The following is a 9,301-nucleotide window of genomic DNA, read 5'->3' as shown; positions in this document are numbered from 1 at the left end:
AAGGCTTGGAAACCAAATTTAGAAAGAAGATCATAGTTTGTTGATAAAAATGAAATGTCAAAAGGTTGAGGACTAATTTAGAATGATAGTCATAGTTCAGGGATATAAATGAAATGTCAAAAATATGAATATTACATAAATCTTTAATTATGAAGATTAAAGTTCAACCATGATTCATGTTTACATAGTCCAAGGTGGAACCTCTAATGGTAAGGGGAGATTCTAAGATTGAAGCCTTTTAAGCTTAAGGACATAATACAGCCTTATTTAATGGTAAATAAACCAATAGATAAGCAAAGTAAATTGTTTATACAAAATCAGAACTTTGTAATATCAAGTGTTGTAAATTAATAATAAGACATGATACAAACAAATTCTGAATGCATGTGCCTACTGAATAAAGATGTACTTTACAACGAGCCAATTGTATTGATGATCCCTTGTTGACGCTACTCTTCTGAAATCTAACATACAAATAAAAACAATCCAAACATTAAGTTGCATAAACTCAGTGGTATACATCAATTCTGTTGTCCTCCACATAGTTTATAAACAGAAGCATGCACGTCAAACATGAATATAAATTCATGATATAAGCATTTTAATCAAACTATTTATTAGAGTTGTCACTTTCGTTAATCGTGAACTAAATTTATTGATTAAGCTCCGTCTTCGATAAATTCCTCTTACACCCCAAGCTAGCTTCATAACAATGAAGAAATGGTGAGTTTTAATGAAGCTCTTGAGACGATGAGACTTGATTTTTTTCTCCTTCTCTCGAATGCTCTAGATATGCCAATGAACAGAAAATGAAGAAGATAAGAAATAGAGAATATGTGGGTGACAACGTCTAAGCAAGACAAAATTTAACCCAAATCAACTTTGATTTTCTTCAATGGGAAAATTACGCATTTGATCATTCCCTATTTGTTCCAAATTCAAAAATCCCTTTTTGGAAGGTCATTGTGCTCGATTCTCACCTGATTAGGCCTAAACCTTGCTTAATAATGTGGTTACCTTTCCGATAATTTTATTCATGACTCAACTGGTCAATGCTAAAATATTGAATCAAAAAATTGGATCATTACACTTATAATTGATATTGAACTATATTATATGATTTACATTATTATATATTGAGTTCATATATGATTGAACATGCTTATAAGTGATATTGAGGTGCATGATATGATTTATAAATTTATATGACGTGCATTAATGTGATTTGTGCTTTTGCCTCACTAACCTCGAAGCTTAACATGCTTATAATTGATTTTTGATCGATGATCGTCGGATTTGTCATTCTCCATATAGTTTTTATCAAATTAAGGCAAGTTTTATATGATTTTAAGTTATGTATTAGTTTTGAGATTAGTCAAATTAAGTTTTAGCTCCCATCTTTCATAGTTTAATTACTTTTAGGTCTTTATCATTTCTAAGACTAGTCAAATTAACTCTTACCTTCAATCTTTTGGTTTTCTAGTCCTTAAAGTTTTAGTCAAATTAAGCACTAGTCCCATTTTTTTAAGTCCTTATTAATTTTAGAATTAAGCAATTTGCCTCTCATAGTTTTATCTTAATTCTGTCATTGAATAGTTTCTTAAAGGTGACTTATATACCAATAGAGCTAAAATTCAGTTCACTTTATAGATTAACCAGACGTTTGGTTAATGCAGAGTAAAGATTTTGGTACCAGTATGATTTAGATTTAACCCAAGGTGAAGTTTGCAGATGTAACTTTTATTTTACAGTATACAAACTTGCATATCCTATTTAACATTTATTCAGGTATTGTGTTGAAGTTGAGGCACTCTCAATTCTTTTCCTAGAAATAGTCAAAAGAAAACGGCAATCTGATGGAGAAGGAAATATTACTGACCCCATTTTACTGGGAATTAGGTTAAAAACTTAACCCCAAAGATTTGGACAATTAATGTAAAATATTATGAGGGGTTGTTTTGGAAATTATCATAAGGAAAAAGGAAACAGGTGAAAGATGGTAGGCCCGAACTGAGCTTTGGAGTTTAATGTCTTTGTTGGTACCTCTTTCCATATTTGAATACTCATATTGTATTTGCATGGAACGGTTGTTTTGTTATGCAGGTCAAAATGAAAATGGTTAAATTCCCTTGTGGGTCCCTGCACTCTTTTTCCTATTCCACCATCCCTAAACTGCCCTTAAATCGAAAATAACTGCTTCCTTGGACATACACGAAATTACAATCTCCAAAATGTGACATCAAATTAAAAATTAATTGATTTGAGGGCTTGCACTCAGGGATGGACTCAAGGGGTCAGGGGCAATGGCCCCGGAATAAATTTTAGATATTTTTTTTATGAATAATTCATTTTCATTCCTATAATTTTATAGATTTATTTCCTCTAAAATTTTAAAAATTCGTCTTTTAACTTAAAAATCATACGTCTGACTCTGTCTGCACTATCAGTATTGGTGGATAAGCAAGCAAGTAATATTTGCATATTTAAATTTACTTACTCTTTTCACGTCATTTTAAAACATAATCTTATATTTTTACTTCTTTGCTTTAAAATTATAAGTATAAGGATTAACTTTTTAATTTTAATAATTTACTCCTTAACCTATAGTATAACTGTATAAGGACCGACTAGGTAATTATCCAACAAAGATAAAAATAGAGTTGTTTTTTCTTCCTCTTTTTGGTGAGTGAAGATTCAAATTATATAGCTAGGTGAGAAGAAATAAATAAAAATAGACGCAAATGATCTCTAATGAAATTAATGGTTAACCAACTAATCAATGATATCATGTACGAAATAACCACTATTTGGATTAAGTATCTAAGAAGGGTAATTCAATTAGGTGTCCGTAACATTTTTATATCATCTATTTATTATAGTATGTTGTAACTATAATTTATATTTATTACAAGTTGATCAATTTTGTTATATTTTTCGAAAATCACCTTAAAAAATTACCAAAGCTTTTAAAGAATCCATATTCTCCAAACACATGAGTATCATAGTTTTCAAGTTAACTATAGTGCAAGACCTCTGACAGATCCATATAATCTATCAAAGGGAAATCTAAGATCTGACAATCAAAATCTATTTAATCTATTGACTTACATGTAGTTATAATGATTTTATGCATAACATCATCAGTTATGGTCACTATAAATATATTTCAGTCCCGACTGAAAAATACACCTCTTTAACTTCCTTCTCTTTTTTCATTACCCAATTTTTGATGCTTTCATCTTTATCGTAGAAAAACACTAACCCACGATTGTATACTCATCGGTATCTAAATTAGAAATACTAGCTGAGAAAATAAAGTGAATTTACTTATAAATTTTAAACATAAATATTAAAATATTGTAAAAGGGGAAACATATATTCATTTATGGGTAAGTAAATATAGATGGAATGGGGCCAGGCAAGCAGCAGTGGGCACGTTTGTTTTGTTAAGCTAGGAAGATCCCATTATTGATGAAAAGAGAGACAGGTTTAGGTTGTCTGTTTTTAGGATAGTTTACACGTGACATGAGGTGACATCCACACGTGTGGAAGTGATGAAGGGGAACAAATGATGAGCATATATTCAAACACCACTCGCAGTTACTTAAGGACATTATATATATATATTTATTTATCATATGTTATTTATGAGTCATACAATGGATTGTGAGTTAATGGCAGATACATCATACATGTAGTCATGAAATCTCAAAGTCCTGTTGTTTACATCTTGGGTAAATATAATTTTGGTATTTGAATTTATTTTCAAACTTAAATTTGGTATTCAAGTTTTTGTTTAAGATCTCAAAGTTTAATTTGATAGCTAATCACATCTTTATTTGATTTTATTTTAAAATTGGTACATGAAACTTTATAGCTTATCATGTGTTGAATATTCAAGTTGAGATTGTTGAATGTAAAAAAACATGGGCGGCTAAAATTGGTCCAAATTAAGCAGTCATTTTAGTTGAAAATTATGAAGGGTTAATTACATTTTAGTCCCTGTACACTTTAGGGTATTTATAAGATTAGTCCTTAAGCTTCAACTATAAATATCCTAACCCATTTAGCTTCAAATCCATCCCCAAATCATTTTATCTATCTCTCAAGTGTTTTTTGTAAACACCTGTAAATTTTCTTCTTTTAGTAAAATATCTGCAGCAGTCCGGAGACGTAGGCATAATTGGTTGAACTCCGTTATCAATTTTGGGTATTATTTTTCCACTTTTATTTTGTATTCTCACTAATCTGGTTATAGGAAAATTACTCGGTTATTTCCCAACAACTGGTATCAGAGCTTTTGGTTGTGAGTTTTGTCAATTTTTCTGCGAGGTTACTATTTACGTGAATAGTAAATTTCATGAATAATGAAATTTGGTCGGCGATACGATTTTGTCGACGGAGGTGTTCTAATACACGGTGGTTCGTAGAAATTGTCAAAAACGATCCAAACGAAGCCAGATTCAAGTGAGAGCGATGGTTGCAGACGAAGAAAAGGTGAAAATTGAGAAGTTTGATGGTGCGCTCAAGACCTTCTTGGAAGGATTTAGACTAGTGGCAATGCTCGGGGAAGAGCAAAGTGATGCCCAGAGACTTTCGGAGGTCATAGTTGTAGCCGGAAAGATGACTGAGCTTGTAGGTGACAAGCCAAGTAGCGATGTGTCGTCCAGGCCCATGCCCAGAGATAATGGCAATAATGGGGGAGACCAGGAAAAGCTGCAGCAGAGAGATAGTAGAGGAAGCTCTTCGAATGGCCAATGTGAGCCATCGACTGTTCGTAGCCAAGGAATGCCATCGAAAAAGAATGACAAGGCTAAGTCTGGGGCGAAGAAGAAGGTGAACAAGGAAACGCTTGAGTGCTACTTATGTGAAGGTCCTCATTTGATTAGAGGATGTCCCGAGAAGCATTGCCTTACAACCATTATGAAGAGGATGTGAGAAGGAGAAGTAGCAGGAATTGGTGTGGTTGCAAGTGTTAAAGCTACCAAGCCAATGAAAAGTCTTGGTCCGATTGATGGGATCAATGCGGCCAAGCAAGGATCAAGACGAGGCAAGACTGTTGACGTTAAAGCAGCCGAACCCGGAAGAAAGCCCGAGATTGCAAGTATCCAAGCAATCAAGACAAGGGTGTATAGTGAGCAAGTCCGCTCACAGTATGCCAGGATGGAGGCGAGGTCCAAGTTGAGGCGTCTCAAGCATAAAGGGACACTTAAGGAGTATGTGAGCCGATTCATATGACTCATGCTCAAAGTCCCAAGTTTGACTGAAGAAGATGGTTCTTCACCTTCATGTTCGGATTGAAGCCATGGGCGAAGAAAGTGTTGGAGCGAAGGGAAGTCAATGAGTTGTCCAAAGCCTTGACAATCGCTAAGTCCATCAAAGAATTTGGAGTCAATGAGAACAAGACTTCCAAAGCAAAGCCGAGGGTAGCGGCAAGAAATTCCGTGATGAAGGCAAGTCAGAGGATGAGGAATGTTGTTCCTCAAGTGACAGAGAAAGTCCACTCAATGATGAACCAGATGATGGATCTGGGGAAGATGTGTGCAGTCTTGGCAGAAGTTTGAGTGTCAAAGATGCTAAGTCGAGGGTAAGAGTCGAGCAAATTAAGGGGCGCAGACTTAAGATGCCAGAAGTGTTGCAAAATTACTCGAGGGGAGCCGAGTCATCCAATGTGATTGATGAGCCCAAGATCGAGTTGTCCAGAGAAGAGGACGAACCCAGGATCGAGGGGGCGTTGAGAGTTGGCTCAATACGGTTAATTTTAGCCAAGGCAAGTAGAAGCCAAGTGTATGAGGAGTTAGCCATGTCCAAGGAGTTTGCCGAGCATGTTCGAGTAGAGAACATGGCTTCAGAGACCATCATAAGAGAAGGGTCGAAGCAGGGGCTTGCCGAGGATGTTCAAGTGAGGAACAATCCTTCAAAGACTAGTGGACAAGTGTCGAAGGGAGCCAAGACGTTGAGGGACAAGGCAACCACGAAGAAATTGCCCAATAACAAGTGGGTTTACAGGGCAGTGACTACAAACAAACTTTGTGTTCAGCTTCAGTTGGCATGCTAGAATAACAAAACTAGAAATACTGCTGCATTGATCGAGGTATGAAGACAGATTAAAATCAGTCTTCAAGTGAGAGATTGTTGAATATTCAAGCCGAGATTGTTGAAAGTAAGATACATGGGCGGCTAAAATTGGTCCAAATTAGGCAGTCATTTTAGTTGAAAATTATAAAGGGTTAATTACATTTTAGTCCCTTTATACTTAAGGGTATTTATAAGATTAGTCCTTAAGCTTCAACTATAAATACCCTAACCCATTTAGCTTCAAATCCATCCCCAAATCATTCTAGCTCTCTCTCAAGTGTTTTTTTGTAAACACTTGTAATTTTTCTTCCTTTAGTAAAAGATCTATAGCAGTCCGGAGACGTAGGCATAATTGGCTGAACTCCGTTATCAATTTCGAGTATTATTTTTCCACTTTTATTTCGCATTCTCACTAATCTGGTTATAGGGAAATTACTCAGTTATTTCCCAACATCATGTTCAAATAAATCACTTATCGTACGAATCAGTTTAAACTAAAAAGTAAAGTTCATGTATCGATTTGAATTAATAAGCCATGTTTAGGCAGTTAATTGGAAAAAAAATAGGTATCGAATTAAAATTTAATACCAAATTTAGATACTTAACTATAGAAAAAACACTTTAATTATCAAATGAAGTCAAATTCAAGTACTAAAATGAGTAATTTTAGGTATATTTGTTAAAATTTTAAGAGATAAAATAATAATCTAGAATAAATAATTTTAGATCGAATCCAACTCTATTGATGAACACTTATATTTAACTCACATATTTATTTGTATTGAAAATATTTTCAAATTAAATTAAGATAAAAATAAAATATTTCAGTATAATAAAGTTGAATTAATAATTATTTATTTAATTTTTTAGATTTACATTTTATAAAATAATTAAAATTTTATAATTTATATTTTTTAAAATGCCTAAAATTCTATAAAATTTTGTATTTTTATGTTTTACGGAAGCTGCTCTCAATTTAGTGTTGGGAGCAGCCTACTATCTTACCTCCCCTTACCCCATACATATGGGAAAAAAGGGACAACCATTATTTTAAAATTAATAAGAATCTAAGGAGCATTCACATTCAATCTATTATTCAAGTTATTTATAGAATCTACTCGCATTAAACTTAAAAAATCAAATGATTCAATTTTGAAAACTAAAAAATTAATTTAAAAATCAAAGATATTTTTACGAATTTAGCAAAGTCATAATATCAAATTTAACCATCAACGTTGGTCCAATAGTCATTTTAGTACTTATTCATTTGTTTGAAGCATTTTGTTTCCGACGTTTCTTTTTGAGGTAAAATGATCCATTCATAGATGAAAAGTGTTAGTCAACAATGGTTAATACTAAAAAATATACGTATGTTTACCCTAGAATGAAATTTTGGGACAAAAATGCTTTAGAAAAAATACGGATCCAAATGACTATTTAGTTAAACTCTTTTTATCTTAAAATAAAATATTAGGGACTAAAATACTTAAGAAAGAGAATAAAGGACTAAAACAATTATATTGATAAACGTTGGTGGATTAATGTTGAGAACAAATATACTCAGCTTGACAAGTGTAGATTTGTGTAAGTTTGCACACTGCACGCACTATGAAGTAGCGAAGGAGAATGTGGGCATTGACAGAAAGGGTCAAAGCTGTAAAGTTAGAGGCAGCAGCTTCTTTTATTGAAATTCACAGTAATTCCTGTGGGAATTCATATTATTTATTTGTATTAGATATACAACGAAAATCCATAAACACTTTCCACCAAATCTCTAATATTTTTTGCAGACTCTCACTTATTTTGCTTACCAAATCCTCTTATATCTCTCTCCCTTTCTTTGTTTCTTTACCTGCAATCTGCACTTTCTTTTTCCCGTTTTGGAATATGAAGATGACCTTGCAACAGTTCCACAACACCTCCTGTTTTCATCACCAACAACAAAACCGTAATAATAATAATGGCACCTTATCCACCTTCAGACTCATCAACAATGGAGTCCATGGGTTCTCTTTCTCCATTTTTCTTTGAAGAAGAAGAAGAATTTCATTTCTCCAAATCCTCCATGAAAGATCATGTTGGGGTTCCAAAGGTTTGCTCCAGGGGGCATTGGAAACCATCTGAGGACTCCAAACTCAAGGAACTTGTTGCTTTATATGGCCCTCAGAACTGGAACCTTATAGCTGAGAAGCTGCAGGGAAGAACAGGTAAACTAAAAAACATACATGAATTATTCCTTAATTGTTTTGTGTTTGATTTTTTGTTTGTTTGAAGGTAAAAGCTGTAGATTAAGGTGGTTTAATCAGCTTGATCCTCGGATCAACAAAAAGGCTTTCACAGAAGAGGAAGAAGAGAGGCTAATGGCAGCTCATAGAGCTTTTGGGAACAAATGGGCAATGATTGCGAGGCTTTTCCCTGGGAGAACTGATAACGCTGTTAAAAACCATTGGCATGATAATGTCCAGGAAATATAGAGAGCAAGCCAGTGCTTACAGAAGGAGAAAGCTAAGTCATCATCATCAAGCTGTTGAAAATGGTGGAGATTTGTTGCTTGCAGGGTCAAACTCTAAAGCTACAACAACACTTGTGAAAACCCCACACCCTTGGATTTCCTTTCTGGTTTGTTCATTTTTGTTACCTGCTTTTTGACTACACTTTGACCAAATCTTCCATATGTCTAGTCATCTTCATCCTGTTTGAAAAATAACAAGACAGTTGTATTTACTTGTTTTATATATTATTAAATGTTGCAGATGATGGTATTCGCAGAAACACTAGGCAATGGAAAATGGTGCAGGATGAAGCCATAATAATGCAACAATCGTGTACTCATCAGGGATCGGCTGGTAATTTCTCGGACTCCATGGCATCGGCATCTCAGGTGACGGTGATTGAACCATCATCGCCATCGGCTACCCATTTTGAGACCATTACTGTACCGTCATCTCCCACATTTATAGATTTTCTTGGAGTAGGAGCTTAATTGAAAGAACCTAAACCAGGTAAAACTAGCCATGACAAGATTGCAGAGGGAAAAGAGAAAGGATCTTTGTTGTGTGATCAGCATGATCTTTGTCCATGTAAAACCATTATCACAAATTCCATAAGTTGAACCATTGAAAGCTAATACTCTTTCTCATCACCAGTCTCATGCTTTTCACTTTCTTTTTAATGAAATTAGAAGAAAGTTTCAAGGTTCACATCGACTAGAAATGGAAAATAA

The 9,301-nt window shown here is 34.1% G+C and overlaps 1 pseudogene; it reads left to right on the top strand.

Annotated features, from left to right (window-relative positions):
• The first annotated feature begins 7,871 nt into the window (after nucleotides 1-7,871).
• Nucleotides 7,872-9,061, top strand: LOC120175642 (annotated as a pseudogene).
• Nucleotides 9,062-9,301: the final 240 nt, after the last annotated feature.

The sequence above is a fragment of the Hibiscus syriacus genome, unplaced genomic scaffold (assembly GCF_006381635.1).
Source record: "Hibiscus syriacus cultivar Baekdansim isolate YM2019G1 unplaced genomic scaffold, ASM638163v2 tig00000329_pilon, whole genome shotgun sequence".
NCBI lineage: Eukaryota > Viridiplantae > Streptophyta > Magnoliopsida > Malvales > Malvaceae > Hibiscus > Hibiscus syriacus.
The sequence above is the reverse complement of the archived record's forward strand: the minus strand, read 5'-3'. Positions and strand labels throughout refer to the sequence as shown.